The following is an 18,257-nucleotide window of genomic DNA, read 5'->3' on the forward strand; positions in this document are numbered from 1 at the left end:
GCCAACTGATGGGAGGTCAAAAAATGTGACACGTACATTCATTTTAGCCATGTACGCAAGGTTTATTTAGTAACAATAATTCAACATTTTTGACTTATATGTCGTCCATTGTAATGCAAGTATTTTGATAATTTCGACTTCATCATCACTTTTATGTAAACACTGAAATCTACCCTTTAGAATGCCAAAGGTTCTTTCAATGACCGTTATGGTCTACTTATGCGACCTATACTAGTGATGCTCTCTTTATGTTCATGGATATAGATGTTGAATGAGTATCTGTGGCGAATGGCACATGCACTGTCACCTATAACACACATTAATATGAATAATTTGTGTAAAGTTGTTGGATGAGTGACATAGAACCATGGAATATGACGCTCACTTTGCAAACAACGTTTTCTCTCTTGCTAGTGGATTGTAAAGAGCACAGTAACGAAACATGAATGAGTCGTGTGTAATCCGAGGGTACCAGACAGCCATGTGTGTACTAATGTATTCTGCAATGCACACCACATGGATATGTAGTGATTGATGTTTTTCTGTTCCTGTATAGATAGATATTCTGTAGCTGGGATGGGGCCCTGGGGCATATTCATATGTGTGTGCCTCCTACATATCCTATGATGTTGGAGAAATGCAAAATTTGATAAAGTGCACTTTTGTTGTCTGTAAATTACCTGGACTACTTGAAAAGTGATATGTATATTGATCTTAGACAATATTGCTTCCAAGAAAATTCTAATACCATGAATGGACACTGCAATATGTTTTCTGCTGCTTCATTATTACATTGATACCTCTCTGATGCAAAAAGAAGTAGGGAGCACAAAAGCTGAACATGTACAGAGATGGCTTGGCTGAGTTCAGTCGACCTCTCTGGCATTGGCTCTTATTCCATGGTGTATGGATAGAACTTATAAAGCGCACATTTGCCAATGCATGAGGGTGCTAGGGAAATTCATTTATTAATTAAGTGACATATGACCTTCTTTGTCAGCCTGTCTCTGGCATGCACTTTCTCCTCTGTCTGATCAATAGGGCCACTGTCTAAAATCCTCTTCTGATTTCTCTTTCTCCTCACCACCACCGCAAAGAGAGCAGCCATCGTGGGTGCTTGCGGTGTCGTTAAGTGTGCTTTCATACCATCTACATTGTTAGCAGCTGCTTCCATGTGACAGTAATCTGCAATTGCAATTTGGCTGATTGGCTACTATTTTCAATTTGCAACACACTTGTACATATGAATTGTGAATCCCTTTTATTGATTCACAATTTGGGAATCGAAAAAAGAGCAGCACGTTTGTGATTTCTCATTTTCCTGCTTCTGTGTGCATTTTTAATGATTACCTTTTCAGCCCTTTTGTACATCGTAAGGAACATTTCTTTGCAGTCGCAAACTGGTTTGTGACTGATTGCAATTTTTTCGTACATGAAAATGTATTCGTTTTAAAATATTCTCCATCTTGTGATACCACTTGGTTGTTTGGTAGGATAATTGTTAAAGTCTCTATTTCAAGGAATGCTCATATTCATAACATTTAAGTACGTGCGAGATCCACCTGATGGAAAACTCTACAAATTGAAATCCATTGCATATGAGCCTTTGCGTAGGTAACATTTTTGCTTGGAAAAAAAAATCAATAATACCTTTGCTTTTGTATACAAATAAATACGTTTTCCTAACTATAACTTATCATTAACCTTTAGTTTTATCATTGAATGTCAGTTTTTTTCTATTGACTTCTAATCACATAATGTTCTTTATTTTGGTATTAATTATTTTATATATGAATTTGTTTGTACATTTCAATAGTATTGCAGTACTTTCTCAATAATTTCTTGTGGAGTGGCGTTGAGTGGAGTGGCATGGCGTAGACTGGTGTGGAGTGGCGGAGAGTAGAGTGGTGTACAGTGCAGTGGTGTAGAGTTAAATCGGTAGAGTGAAGTGGGGTAGAGTAGAGCGGCATAGAGCAGAGTGGCGTACAGTATCGTAGTGTAGAATATAGTTGCGTTGTGTGGAGTGGAGAGTGGTAGAGTGGTGTAGATTGGCACTGTGTGGATTGGAGTGAGCTGGAGTAGAGTAGACTGGTGTAGAGTTCCGTCGCATAGAGCGGAGTGGTGTACAGTGGTGTTGAGTGGCATACTGTAGAGTGGAGTGGCATACAGTAGAGTAGAGTGGACTGGTGTAGAGTAGAGTCGTGCAGAGGAGAGTGCAGTGGTGCAGAGTAGAGAGGTGCAGAGTAGAGTGTCATAGAGTGCAGCGGTGTATAGGGCAGTGGCGTAGAGTGATGCAGTGTAGAGTAGAGTGGCGTATAGTACACTGAGGTAGAGTGTAGTGGGGTATAGTGCTGCAGAGTAGAGTGGTGTACAGTACAGTGGCATAAAGTAGAGTGGTGTAGAGTGGGGTAGCATGCAGTACAATGGCATAGAGTAGAGTGGTGAAGAGTAGAGTTGCACAAAGAGCAATGGCACAGAGTGCAGTGGTGCAGAATGGCGCAGAATAGAGTAGTGTGCTGTATAGTACGTCGTGGTAGTGGCGTGAGGTTAATAGGTGCACAACCCACTCCCATTATTAAATGTTCACGTTTAAAGCTGACATCTTCTTAGACGATGACTTTTAGCACATTTTGCTTGTGTGCTTGCATGCAATAGTGTACCCAGAAAGTGCTTTGCTTACAAATACATTCCTTTCTAGGCACATTATCATTCTATTGTACATTTTGTCCAAGGACCAAATACTCCGAGCAAACTGCCCTTCAATAATGTTTTCTGTTTGGGGACAGCTCTCAGTTGTTAGAAACAACAATAACAGCTGGATCAGAGCTCAGACACCGAACCAATGAGTACAGTTTTATTATATAAACTGCACCAAGCCTTTGTTTGACAGAGGTGCATTTCAAAGGAATATCTTTGATGCCCCATGCTTGAGTTTCAGCCAAGCAGAATGTCATCACTATCCTGAGAGGACCGGCAACGTATTCTACACCAGACTGGCTATCAGCTGACACGCATACAGGTAAATGTGGAGGTAATGTGTGTTTAAGTTATCTGGCAAAATTGCATCCACCCTATGCTCTGTAGGATAGGCAGTGCTAGGTAGGAGTACAAATATATGTATCCATATAATCAATGCAATAATTATAATGGTTAAAGTATTCATCTTTTTCACCATTCTTGTAATGCTGGTTACAGTGCTCTGTTTCGATCTTCTAATCATTGTAGCATACATATTTTAGCTAAGAATCCAATTGCTTGTATAAATGTTTGAAATGCCAATTTGTGTATTTCTTGTCTCTCCCTTTGGGCATACCTGAGTTGGCAATGAAAGGCTAGATCTGTTTCTAAGATTTCCTTGGGGAATCTGGGTCGTCATGTTCTGGGGTTGCAGCCAATATCAGATACCTTGTAAGGTTTAGAGATTCCGATGGCACACTGTGAGCTAGCCAGGAACAAGGTCAACATATCCTGATGGTGTGAACGGACACAGTCCCTCAGAGTTTTGACACTTATGTTGCCCAAATGCATAGGCTTACTGAAGTGATAGGAACCATATGACTGTGGAGTCCAGTGATGCTGAGTATATTAGAGTGGTGGACAGCGCAGTGGCATAGAGTTGAGTGGTGTACAGTGCAGTGGTGTAGGTTATAGTGGTGCAGAGTAGAGTGCAGTGGTGTAGAGTGCAGAGGCATACAATGCAGTGGCATGAAGTAGAGTGATGCAGAGTAGAGTGCAGTGGCAAAGACCACAGTTTAAAAGAGAAGATTAGAGTGGCATAGAGTGCAGTGGTACTGAGCAGAGTAAAGTGGCTTAGAGTGCAGTGGCATAGAGTAGAGTGGTATATAGTGCAGTTGCATGTCCTTCCCAAGTGCATCCCGATTTACTTCCCTAATTACAGTACTCAGTTCCGCTCCAACCTCCTTTCAGGAAGTGGTGTCTATTCCCCCAGTCTCCTCCCATGACTCAGTATTAGATTGCCAAGGGCCCCACTGACCCCTTCATTGGGAAAACCACTACCCTTATCGTGGGTCTCAGTTTGGCCTTTACGTGAAGCCCCAGAAACATACAGCCTGATTCATCAAGCTGATTTGCGCTCGCAAAGGGCCAGATTCTGAGAATCTGGCCCTTTGCGAGTGCGATTTTTGCATTTGGGATTCATCATCCCAAATGCAAAAATCTCTATTACCGAAATCGCATATTTGCGAGGAATTGGATTTGAGGAATCTCTAATAGAGATTCCTTAAATGCAATTCATTAACCAAATAGAAATAGCGAAATCGCAATATTTGGTCTCAATTTACCACCAGGTCTGACTTGGTGGTAAATTGCGTAAATAGTGTAAAAAGCACTTTAGTGCATTTTTTTCTTTTGCATGATACACACACACATGTCCTTTGGACATGTGTGTGCGCAACACCTGTTCAAATGTGCATTTTAGGGGTGCTACAGGGTGTTCTTTGGACACCCCTGGCACCCTTAAAATCGCTATCTGATTTGCGAGTAGCAAATTGCTACCCGCAAATAAGGGATACTCCCCATTCATTCCTATGGGCCTTTTGGCCCATAGGAATGAATGGGGAGTTATTCCTTATTTGCGAGTAGCAAATTGCTACTCGCAAATAAGGAATATGTAGGAATCGCTATTTATTTAGCAATTCCTACATGAATACCGTTTTGCAAGTCCTTAATAGCGATTCGCTATGAATCGCTATTAGGGGCTCGCAAAACGGCCCCTTGATGAATCAGGCTGAGTGTGAATCTCCTAGATGCACAATTTAGGCCCCCTCTGTGGCACCTAAATTATTCCTGAAAGGTCCTGTAGCTTTCCAAGAGCGTGGCTCCCTGTGTTATGTGATCACAGGAAGTCTGACAAGTGCTTTATGTTATATGGTAAGTAAGCACAAGTGAATGCTAACCCCTTGGTGATTATCTGTTTCCTCTAGGATTCACCCTGCTTCAAAAAAAAAGCGTGTGGTGAACAGATCGGAGGGTGGATCAAACCTAAGAAATCCATGATTTGGTACAGAAAGTGTCCAGATTTTACCAGCTCACGTCCAGTCCCAATCTCCATTCCCTGATGGTGTGAATCCATTCTCTGAAAGTAATCAGTTGATGGTTGGGCATACATCTTAGGGGGAATGGTCGATCCACGTCATTCCCGCAATCCGAGAATGACATACAGGTTAATGGTCTTGACAGCAGTGGCGTTGAGTACATGGTCATACAGTGCAGTGGCATTGAGTACTGTGTTTAAAAGTGGAGGAGAGTGGCATAGGGTGCAGTGGTTCAGAGCAGTGTGCGGTGGTGTAGGGTGCAGTGTCATAGAGGGCAGTTATGCAGAGAAGAGTGGTGCAGAGTAGAGTGGCACAAACTGCGTGGCATAGACTGCAGTGGGATAGAGTGCAGTGGTGCAGAGTATAGTAGAGTGGTGTATAGTGCAGTGCTTAAAGTGATGCAGAATAGAGTGTAGTGGCCTAGAATGCAGTGTTGCAGAGTGCACTGGCATATCGTGCACTGGCGTATGGTGCAGCGGCATAGAGTGCAGTGGTATAGAGAGGTAAAGAGTAGAGCAGAGTGGCATAGAGTGTAGTGGCATAGAGTAGATTGGCGTAGAGTGAAGTGGCATAGAGTGAAATGGTAGAGTGGAGTGGCACAGAGTAGTGTACAGTAGAGTGGCATTGAGTAAAGTGGGCTAGGGTAGAGTGGCATTGTGTGGAGTGAAGTGGGGTAGAGTAGCATAGAGTGGGACTGTGTGGAATGGAATGGCATACAGCAGAGTGGCATAGAGTGGAGTAGCATAGAGTGGAGTGGCATAGTGTGGCATGGAGTGGTGGAGAGGCGTAGAGTATAGTGGAGTGGTGTTAAGTACAGCAGAGTGGACTGGCACAGAGTGCTGTGGCATAGAGTAGAGTGGTGCGGAGTACAGTGCAGTGGCGTGAAGTGCAGTGGTGGTGAAGAGTAGAGTAGAGTGGCATAGAGTACAGTAGTGTAGAGTGTTGCAGAACAGTTTACAGTGGCATATAGTGAAGTGGTGTACAGTGGTGCAGAGTAGAGTGCACTGGCATAGAGTGCTGTGATGTAGAATAGAGTGGTGCAGACTAGAGTGTACTGGCATAGAGTGCAGTGGTTACGGTGGTGTAGATTAGAGTGGAGTGACGTAGGGTGCAGTGGCACAGAGTAGAGTTGTGCAGAGTAGAGTGGAGTGGTGAGAGTAGATTAGAGTGGCGTAGAGTGCAGTTGTGCAGTATAGAGCAGGGTTGTGTGGAGTGTAGTGGCATAGAGTGCAGCGGTGCACAATAGAGTGGCATTGAGTATAATAGTGTAGAGAAGAGCAGAGTGGCATAGTGTGCATGGAGTATAGTAGTGCAGAGAAGAGCAGAGTGGCATACAGTGCAGCACCTTAGAGTGCAGGGGCATAGAGTGTAGTGGGGAAGAGTAGAGTGGTGTAGTGTATAACTTGCCCCTCTACTCTCCTCTCTAGTTTTTTTTAACATTTCAAAAGAACTACAGTACATTCTCAATACTTCCGAGAAAGTACCATAGTACTTGCTAATTCAAAAAAGATATAAATAAATCAATAAAAATAATTTCCCCATACTCTACAGAGTTTGCTAAACTGACTCATATCTTCCTATACATTTCAAAAACACCAATTATCTAGATTTCACATTAAACCCCATAACAAAGGCAAAAAAATGTGGTCTAAACATGGCTGTCTCTTTATTTTGTAAAAGCTTTCATTAACCACTAATATTGTTTTATCATCACCATGTACTGCGATATACTGCAACGGTTCCGTGGTATACCGCAGCTCAATATATCACTAGGTTTTTGTCCTTTATAACTTAAAAACTACTGTACCAATTCAGAACAAATAACAACAAGCATTAGTAAAGCCAATAGGTGCCGCCTGTGCAAGAGCTATTGGCTTTACCAATGTGGTTTAGTCATGTTGTACACCGGCGTGGCTGCTGGTCAACAAGGCTTAAGGTTAGTGGTGCTAAGTGAAATGGCATAGAGTGGTGTAGAGTGGAGTGGCCTAGTAAGTTGTGGAGTGGAGGGAAGTGTCATGTAGTGTAATAGAATGGGGTGTTTTGGAGTAGAGTGAAGTGTTGTGGAGACGACTATAGTGGAGTAGATTGGTGTAGAGTGGAGTGATGTAGAGTAAGGTAGATTGGAGGGGTGTAGAGTTGAGGGTCATAGAGTGGAGTAGATTGTCTTAAAGTGGGGTGGCAAGCATAGAGTGGCGTAGAGTGGAGTGGTGTAGAGTGGAGTAGTGTGTCGCCGGGTGGAGTGGGACAGAGTGTTGTAGAGTGGAGTAGAGTGTCGAAGAGTGGAGTGGCATAGAGTGGAGTGGCATAGAGTAGAGTGGAGGGTTGTGGGGTGGAGCATCATAGAGTGGAGTGTTGTGGGGGGCGTTGAGTGGACAAGAATGTAATAGAGTGTAGTGTCGTAGAGTGTCATTGAGTGGTGGGACATAGAGTGGAGGGGCACAGAGTGCAGCAGCATAGAGTGCAGGAATATAGAGTGGAGGGGCGCTGAGTAGAGTAAAGTGTCATAGAGTGGAGTGACATAGAGTGGAGTGAAGTGCCATAGAGTGGAGTGTCAACTAGTGGAGTAAATTGGCGTAGAGTGGAGTGGTGTAGATTGGAGTGCAGTGTTGTAGAGTGGGATGTTGCTAAGTGGCGTAGCGTGGTGTAAAGTGTCCTAGAATGGAGTAGCGTGGGGTGGCATAGAGTGGGGTATATTGGTGTGCAGTGGAGTGTTGCAGAGTGGCCTACAGTTAAGTGGCATGGAGTGGCATGGAGTGAAGTAGAGTGGAGTGGAGCAGTGTATCATGGAGTAGAGTGGTGTAGAGTGGGGTGTAATAGCGTGACCTAGCGAAGAGTGGAGTAAACTATTGTAGAGTGGAGTAATGTGCCATAAAGTGGAGTAGTGTGGAATGACATAGAGTGGAGTGCACAGGAGTGGAGTGGCGTACCCTAGAGTAAAGTGTAATAGGGTGGAGTACCGTGGAGTGGAGTAAACGGGCGTGGAGTGCGATTGAGTGGAGTGTTGTAGAGTGGAGTATCATTGAGTAGAGTGGCGTGGCGTACAGTGGTGTGAAGTAGAGTGTTGTAAAGTGGAGTAGATTGGAGTGGGATAGAGAAGAGTGGCATAGAGTGTCGTAGAGTAGCATAGAGTGTCACCGTGCCGCAGAGTATCGTAAAGTGGAGTAGAGTAGTGTGTCATACACTGGAGTAACATAAAGTGGATTAGAGTGTAGTAGAGTAGATTGGCATGGCATAGAGTTGAGTCGTCTAGAGTGGCCTAGCGTAAAGTGTAGTCGAATAGAGTGTAGTACGCATGGTGTGATAGTGCACTACTATTATACACATTTACATTTGAAATGACCATTACATTTGCACAGACATATAGTTTTATTGATCAAACTATACAGCCTATAAACAATAATATGCGTAGATGGCATCATCTAGTGGATTAATTTGTTTTGATCGTATTAAAATATTTGTTTCCAGCAGACTTCAGAATTACAAAGAAATTTGCTTCATTTGTGCTTTTCTATTTCTGATATATCCTGAAGTATTTACACAGTTTATTTACAGACATTTTCGTTTTGTTGCGTGCTAGAAAAAAGCCTTTCCTTTTACATCTCCAGATTCAGGTAAATCCTCTGACTTTGAAGACATAGAAAGAAAAGTAAACACCACTCTCCCTCAAAAGACAGAGCCTGACATTTGACCTCTGTCTTTGAATGCACATCAAATGTTACGTGTGCATGTTACAAAAGCGTACAAAGTAAACATAGAGGTATAATACTGCATTACAGGAGGAAAAAGTGACGTGCGCAGGTTACAAAAGCATACAAAGTAAACATAGAGGTATAATACTGCAATATATGGAGGAAGGCTCCGGAGGACCCACGGACAACGTCGTGGCGGGCGGGGGCCCTGAAGCCTAATTGCTCCCGGACAACGTCGGGTGGAGAAGCGTGGCTCAGTGGTTAGAGGCGGCAGACCCGGAAGCTGAGATCGGCCGTGGACCAGGGTTCGGTTCCCCGCCTCGGCGGGTCTCGGGCTCAAAAATTCCACGGACTCGACAATTCTCGCTCCGGTGCCTACTCGACTCACGGGGTCCCACTCTGCGACTCTGGGCAATAGCTTGCTTAATCTCCACTACGGCCCCTCGCGGCGGGATGCCTGGCTTTCACCTTGTGGATACCCTGCCGGGGTATCTCACAGGGGAATACCAGGACGGGTTCCCTAAGCAAGCGCCTTGATACCTTCGGGTGATACGTGCGCTATATAAGTCGCAATACATTTACACATTTACAAATGTGAAAATATAAGAGCAAAATCTAAAGGCCTGTTTACAGAAAGTGATCACTTGTGGAACAATACAGTAAACAGGCGATGCTCTATGGAAGGGGCAAATACATGTTGGACAGCCTAAAACAAACAAGGCCAGAAAATAGAAATCAAGCAAATGTGAGTTACCAACCACAAAGCCAATGGTGAGCAATGGGCGGATTTCATTCTCAATTCAGCTTTCAGAATCTCCCCAAGAAGTCTTGGTAGGCTTGGAACTAAAAATGAACCTTTCCACACCATAGTCTATATTCCTGCAAAATTTTATGCAAATCCATTCGTCCATTTTGTCGCTACATCTGTCTAAAAAGTCTATGGAAAATGAATTGGTGGAAAAACGTGTTTTAGGGTCCCCTTTACCTCTGCACCATCTTCACTAATCACCTCAAAACTTTGCATATTCAGCCAATGTAGAAAAAAGTATAGGTCTGCTGAGTTTTGTGGTGATTCATCGAATGATGACAAAGTTATTAGCAAGCAAAAATCTGAGGAATTCCTATCTCTGGGAATTCTAACTATAACTACAGAGTGGCCACACACCCATGCATGCACGCATGCATGCACGCACGCACACACACACACACACAAACACAGACAGAGATTTTCATTGAGGAGTTTTCAGTGGCATCAAATAAATGAAAGCAAAGGTCGAGTAGTCTATGATGTCACTCGGAATCTCAAGGTGTAAAACATTCCAGTTATTCACTTTTAATCTATACTACTATTATAAAGGAAGAACTTTGAACCTTTGAGGCGGGTAAACTCGGGAACCACAGCGCCAATCCACACACCCGATACATCGTTGTAATCGTCAGGGTGTGCAGATGGACATAGGCTATATAAACGTAATAAATATACGTTATTTAAAAAATGTACCAAAAAAAAAATGTAGTCCCTTGGAAGAAGCGCCGGCCGCGACGTGCTTGCTGACGTGAGGAGCGCGGGGAGGAACGGCGTCCAGGAGCACAAGGAGGACCTGCGGACATGGCGCGGGGAGGAGCGGTGAGGAGCGGCGGACAGGCGATGAGGAGCGGCGGACAGGCGTTGAGGAGCGGCGGACAGGCGGTGAGGAGCGGCGGACAGGCGGGGCGGAGCGGCGGACAGGCGGGGAGGAGCGGTGAGCGGCGGATGAGGTAGGTTATTTATTTATTTATTTAGGAGAGGTGAGCGGCGGAAAAATGAAGCAAAAATGACAATCGTGAGCAAGAGGAAGCAAACGGAGCATTACAAAAGTGAGCCAAACGGTGCATTACAGGAGGAAAAAGTTACGTGTGCAGGTTACAAAAGCGTACATCGTGAGCAAGAGGAAGCAAACGGAGCATTACAAAAGTGAGCCAAACGGTGCATTACAGGAGGAAAAAGTTACGTGTGCATGTTACAAAAGCGTACAAAGTAAACATAGAGGTATAATACTGCATTACAGGAGGAAAAAGTGACGTGCGCAGGTTACAAAAGCATACAAAGTAAACATAGAGGTATAATACTGCAATATATGGAGGAAGGCTCCGGGGGACCCTGAAGCCTAATTGCTCCCGGACAACGTCGGGACGGGCTGCTAGTCCATCTATAAAGTTATTTTTGGCCCTCATATTCATCGACCCTGCTTTCAGGTGCTATGCAGGGACAGAGTGGCCATAGGGAGTCATGCATAACATAACCTCTCCTCCCTGTTCTAAATGGCCCACTCCACCATCCTCTGCGCAGTCTTGCCCCTACTCTCTTGAAGCTGTGCTCCCTGCTTTTCACCGGGGCACAGTGCCAGCCCTGCACTGGCATTCTCTCAGAGAGCAGCCTTGCATAACACATGGATGATTCGGCCTTTGTACTAGAAACTGTCTTTACCGCAAGGCCTTACAGAAATGCCGACTTTGACCAGGCAAAATGTGAGGTTTTGGTTAGAGGTTCATTTGCTAGCTTGAGAACAGAAGGGTTTTAGGGAAGCTGTCTAGAATGAAATCCTTCAGTTATGCAATTTCAGGTTTTTCTCCTAACAGATGTGAAACTTGAATCCTTTTCATTTTATTCTGCTCTCTTCCCCAACTCTAACCCAATCCCTGTGAAGAAAGTAGCCCGGCAAGTGAAATGAAACTTGGCGCAATCAGCAAAACGGAGAAAGTGGAAGGGGGAAGTGTTGACACTGCTGATATGTTGCCAAATTACGTGAAGTGGTGAAGCTTCCTGTTACTCGCAGACATATCACACGTTTTGAGGTAGAACTCTTGTGTCTGGAGGAGAGTGTGCCCACGTGACCACAGGGCCACTCTGGCCGCGGTTTCCCTTATAACTAGGCCGGAGAGAGCGTACAGCGTCAGCACGCACAGAATGCACGCAACACCCTTTGTATGCAGCAATTATATTGCCAAACTCCCCATTTCACAATTTCTATTGATAAAGGTAATAGGTTTTTTTAGATATTGTTTTTTTTGCATTTTAAACTGCACCTGCACTACTTACTATTTTAATTAGTCACATTGTTAAACACGCAGATACGCATATTTGGTCGAAGGTTTGTACTTAATAAATATGCGAAAACTTTTATTCATGGAACGATTTTATTATAATGACAATATATGCTTTTTATAATAATGAAAGGAGGCCTTGGGCACAAAAGTGTCCCAACACAGAAGTCATTTGCTCCCTGGGATTGTTTGAGATTAAAGAATGGGTCGGACTCATTGTACAGCCCGGTCTGTGTTTGTTGGTATATGGGTGACAAATCAAAGTCCCATTTTTATCAAGGGGGTTGCGTTACTGCTGGACCATGCAACATGGTGCATGCTTTACGCAACCCCTAATTGCAATGTAGCAAGCCAATTTGTGTGGTCCTGTGTGGCTTGATAAATCAGGAGTTACGCAACCAGTGCCAATCGCTGCATTGCAGACGTTCCATGGGCAGTGCGTGGGTGATTTTTACGCATTCCCAGATTTACCATCACTTGTAGACTTCGGAAGGCGCCAAAAAGATACACCTTCCCAGGGAAGGCATAATGAGGAGAAAGCTCTTTATTTCCCCTTGTTACTTTCCTCTTTCTATGTGTAAGGCATTCCGCAGCACACATAGAAGAAGAATATGCCTCAGCAATCCTGCATGCAATGCAGCCACCTGTGCTTCATAGTGCAAGGGTGCCTACGTTGGCGCTAGGCAGCCCATTGTTCGCCTGTGCTGGGAAAAGGACAGTAAAACGGTAAATTTTTGCCTTTTCCCAGTAATACAACGCAGCAAGTTGACTTGCTGCGCTGCGGTACTATTTCATAAATATGCCCCTTTGTGTACACGCAATGGCCACAGCACATGTACTCATTTGAGGGGTTAATGGGCCCATGCAGGTTAGCAGTGGCGGCTGGTGGCATTTGACACGGCTATATTCTTGTCGACTAGACTGTTCATGGTGCACTTCACATCACTTCCAGGACTTTGGTCGAGGCATAGTAAAGGGAGAGCTTTCAGTCCACGTGAGTTTTACCTTTTAGCATATCCTTGCAACACTTGTTTGATGTTTACTTATAAGGGACATCGTTGATTTACATTTTTTGTTTCTTGTTTGCTTTTTGTTCCCAGTTCAATACTTTGGGGCGCTCAGTCCATGGATAGGTGAGATGTTTAGGTTTATTCGTTATCATAGCATACCATTGGCGTTATAAGGGTCACTGCAGCTTGCACTTTTGACTAGTCCAGGGTTCGGACTGTTTCTCAGCCCGCTTACTTTTTTTGTGGGTTTTGTCTTTACGGGGGCTACTGCCCCTATTCACCTACAGCGAAAAGGTTGAATCTTATCATACATTTTTCTTGTCAAGTTTGGATATATTTATTTGCGTATCGAGGCACATTCCATAAAGGCCAGAATTAATTAATTATAGGATATAATTATGAGTTTATTAATATTACACTGAGGGCAAGTAATCCAATTGATTTATGTTATTTACAGTGTTCCCCTGACAAAGGGTCATCCCGAAATGCATTGGGACTGATAAACACTACATGGGAATTGTAACGCTACGATGTATTGGAAATTGATGAATATAAGTGCAGATTCAAGTATTGCACAATAAAAGAAGAATATGCATAAAAACTATACGATAAATGTCGTTCATTTGACATGTCATTCAATGAATTATCTAAAACATGTTTTTAGGCAGAAAATTTCTTGTAAATGATTGAAAAAATTGGGGATTGTGACTTTAAGTCGAAGATCTTTTCACTACTCTTGTATATTTGCTCAAAATTGAAGACAGAGTGCCATGTTTGACGTGTGAAACGTGCTCTTTGTAATATTGCGACACTGTTGTATCTCAATCTTCAGTGACATTTGAAAGTGGTTGAGGGTGCAAAATCCCCTTTTATTCAGGAATGCACACAAGCAAAGGGTCTTGAAGAAGGCACTGAATGTAGAGCATGTGTAGTTTGTCTCTCCATGGTGCCATTTTAAACAGGACCCAGGAACCTACATTGGGGCATGCTTGCCCCTCCTCCCAAAGAAGGTTGGGTGCACCTTTGCATCGACATGGACATCGCTGCAGAAGCCTTACCTTCGCTATCACCACGAGAACACCTTGTACCTAGGCTTTGGTAATAGCTTTCAGTGCCACTACAATGTTTAGTGGAGTCTCCGAAGGTTACAACAATCATGAGGAGCCTAATGTCTTCCTTTAATGGCTTCTCTCAATGGCCTTCCTTAAGGGCGTGGGTGACAAAGATCACACGAAGGAGCAATGGTTAGATATTTTTGTGAATAAGGAGTACGGAAGTCTGCATGACCATACCCAGTTTGGGGTGCATGTCCCCCTCACTTTCTTTCTTTAATTCCGTTTTTCTACCACACTCAGAAACAATTTGGCATAGCTGATAAATGGGACTGCCTTTTAGCATGATACTTTTTAATTGGTATTACACTGTGGATATCCCAAATGTGCATTTATACTTCTGTTTGGTTTGCTTGTAACTTTGGTCATAAATATCGCCTTATTTGGAAAATATGAGGAAAAGTTTCCAATCAAACAGTGTAAATCAGACAGGGCCCGATTCACAGAACTACCTTACGACAAAATCTTAAACTAGCAACCATTTACTCATTTTGGTATTCACAGAAGGCACTTACTCATTTTGGTATTCACAGAAGTCACTTAAGTGCCCTCTGTGAATACCAAAATGAGTAAGTTTACTCATTTTGGTATTCACTGAAGGCACTTACTCATTGATGAGTAAGTGCCTTCTGTGAATACCAAAATGAGTAAGTGCCTTCTGAAAATACCAAAATGGTAGTAAGTTTAGGATTTTGTCTTAAGTTATTATTATTATTATTATTATTTGGGTTTTGTAGAGCGCTTAGTAACCCGGAAGCATCCCAGCGCTGAGACCAGGACAAATCAAGAGGGTGGGTAGCAGGGAAAAGAAAAGGGGAGGGGGGATCCGGATCAGGGGAAGAGGTGCGTTTTCAGTAGTTTCCTAAACCGGAGGTGGTCTGATTCCATCCTTAGTTTACGGGGGAGAGAGTTCCAAAGGATGGCTGTGTTCACGGAGAAGCGCCGTCCGCCTGTGCGCGCCTTTTTCACTCTGTGAACTGTGATGAAGTGTTCGTGGTCAGAGCGGAGGGACCTTGTAGCCTTGTAAGGCCTGATGAAGTTTTTGAGAATGGGGGGACCTTTATCCTGTAGGAGTTTATGGGCCAGACAAAGAGCCTTGAATTTAACTCTTTCTCTTACAGGAAGCCAGTGAAGGAGCTTCAGAGCTGGTTTTGCCGAGGATCTAGCGGGGGTGTTGGTGAGAAGCCGGACTGCGGCGTTCTGAATCCTTTGTAGTTTGTTGAAGGTGGCTTCGGGGGCTCCCAGATAGATGGCATTGCTGTAATCCAGCCTAGATAGTATGAGGCCTTGGATGAGCAATTTCCGGGAGGTGGAAGGGAGCAAAGGCAGGATTTTCCTGACTGATCTAAGGAGCCCGAAATAAATCCCAGCGGTTTTCTTGGCCTGGGTTTTGAAGGACAGGTTTTTCTCGAGCCAGATTCCCAGACTCTTGATCTCAGTTTTGGGGGCAGGGGGTTCACCCAAACAGGAAGGCCAGATGTTGGGGGGCAGAGAGAGCCCATTTTGCCCAAGGAGCAAGATTTCCGTCTTGGACCCGTTGAGTTTCAACGCTGAGTTGTTCATCCACCCCTGGATTTTGGAAAGGCAGCTGTGGAGATTCGCTGGTTCTTGGTTGGGATGGGATAGGGACACCACTAGCTGGGTGTCATCCGTGTAGCTGATGATTTTCACACCAAACGGGGTAACTACCTCCTCCAATGGGGACATGTAGACATTAAATAATGTCGGGCTTAGTGAGGAGCCCTGCGGCACTCCACATTGGAGGGGGACTGTTGGGGAGCGGATGTCGTTCTCCCAGACCTGGAAGGAGCGTTGGTTTAGGAATGACGCGAACCAAGCAAGGGCAGTGCCCTCCACGCCACTGTCTCTGAGTCGCTGGATAAGAACCTGCTGGTTAACAGTGTCGAAGGCCGCACTGAGGTCCAGGAGGATCACTGCCACTGATCCTCCTGCGTCCAAAATGCATCTGGCCTCCTCCACTGCCGCCAGGAGGGCGGTGTCCGTGCCCTGACCCGGGCGGAATCCAGTCTGCAAGTTTTTAAGCAGTTTGTTAGACTCCAGAAACTGGGAGAGCTTTTTATTTTTTAATTTTTCAGCAATTTTACTGATACCGGGGAGGAGGGAGATTGGCCTATAATTGGCCAAATCAAGGGGGTCTAGTAGCGTTTTTTTTAGGAGGGCCTTGACAACAGCCGCTTTCCAGCTGGGTGGACCTTACCCTGAAGTAGTGATGAGTTGATGAGGTCAGTTAGAGGGGGGGCGATCGTTGGAGCCACTTTTTTGAGAATTCGAATGGGCACCGGGTCACTGGGGGAGCCACTTTTGATCGAGGCAAGCGTGGTCGAGACCTCTTCGATGGTTACAGGGCCAAGAGTGTTAAGGTGGATGGAGGCCGGGTCAAGTTTGAAGCAGCCCTCATCGTTAAGTTAGTTCTGTGAATCGGGCCCACAGTTTTGGTATGCCAAGTTTCCTTCTGATCATTCCAGGAGGTAAAAAAGGGTCAGTTAATTTGTTTTCAGTGTTAATTACCATACGAGACGTTTCTTTTCTGCTGCAGCAAAATCCGCAGAAAATAATAGCACCAAATGTGGTATGGAACTAGAGCTTCACTCAGAGGTGTGCCTTTGATGGAGTTGGTGTAGATCTCTTGAGTAGGTTTGGGAAATTAAAATTTTGAAAAGGTGCTGGGAAGTATTTTAAAGGTTAAACTTATAAAAACATTTATAGACTTTATCATTAATTCACATACAGTTTACAAACCTGAACTTGCAAACCATCCACAGGTCACAAAATATAAAAAACTAAAGGTATCCCATTGGGTAGTGGATTGGACATTTTCTTTGATCATCGAAGGTATGTTAATGAAACCAAGCCTGAGTTCACGGAAACCAAGCTCCGTGATTGGCTGGCTCCAAAAGTAACAGTTCTTTTGGGGCATCCATTTCAAAACGTGGGATTCTGACCAGCATCCTTAAATAAAAGTAAATGTGCATTTGAGGGGATACCAAGGCACACGCAGTTGGGTTACAAAGAGATCACTGAGTCCCTTTAATAAAAAGATGCAGATTTACATGCCTAGTTTTGTTATGCAAATTCAGTTAGCACTCACCAAAACTCTGTGAAGTTCAGGTACGCAAACCATAGCCCAGGCAGATAAACTCAGCCAACACAAAGGCAAGGGTTTGCCCTGAATCCCTACTATACAATGTGATGCTGGTCACCCACTGTTGGTGAGTGCAAGAACTGCCAGTGCCAGCCCTGCACCAGAACCATGTTGCACATGGCTAAAAGCTGTACGCAGTAAGGATTGGGTGCCAACTGTGCTTAAGCACAGACCAGGCACCGTTCCCAACCCCCTGCCCAGGGCCAAACAACATGTGGGGGGTTGAGCAATCAACTTATGCTGCACGCAACTATAGGCCATGCACTGTGGAGTTGTGTGCCTGTGGGTGGTTTGGTGCAGAGCCTGACCTGCTCACGGCTGAAGGCCATGCACAACAATGGTTTGACATCTTTGGAGGGTTGGGCGTACTCACCTCGCTCGCAGTGCCCTTGGTGTGCTGGGGGCATGGCCTGACCGAAGTCCAGGCCCTGCCATCAAATTTTCCTGCACAACTGCATTTAATGAAAGCAATACATTAACCAATAAAAATCATAAACACATTTGTTTCAACCAATGTGCTTGTAAAAATTCTTAGACTGCAAGCTTGATATTAGGTTTGTAGGTGCACAGGTAAGTGGGGGTTGGATATTCAATTATTGAAGCTCATAGGCTTGTGTGAACCTGTAAGGGTATAATCTAGGAAAATACTGATTACATTCCTGTTTAAAAAATGCATCACTCCTAGTATTACAAGGCCCGTTCTCCTGCTGACACTGCCAAAGCACCTTCTCCCACCTCCGGACCCCGACAGCTACAGCTAACCCACCGGACGCCAGCCCACCCAAACCCCTGAGATGCATCCTCCTCAGTGTATGCTCCCTGCACAGACACGCAGTAGAAATCTGGGACCTCCTCAATACCCTCTTGCCCGACGTCGCCTTCCTCACAGAGACCTGGACCAACCCTAGCTCCACACCCGACATTGCTACCACCATCCCTGACGGGTACAAGATCCAAAGGAAACACCACCCCTGCCACCCTGGAAGTGGCTTCACCATCAAACACAAAAACTCCCTCTGAATCACAACCACCATCTCGAATGACTCCTCACCCCCCCATGAAACCCCTCCACTTCAAGATTCAGATCAACCCCAGGACAACGCTACGAGTAACTCTTGCCTACAGACCTCCCGGACCTCGTGTCC

This window comes from Lissotriton helveticus, chromosome 6, assembly GCF_964261635.1.
Source record: "Lissotriton helveticus chromosome 6, aLisHel1.1, whole genome shotgun sequence".
Lineage (NCBI taxonomy): Eukaryota > Metazoa > Chordata > Amphibia > Caudata > Salamandridae > Lissotriton > Lissotriton helveticus.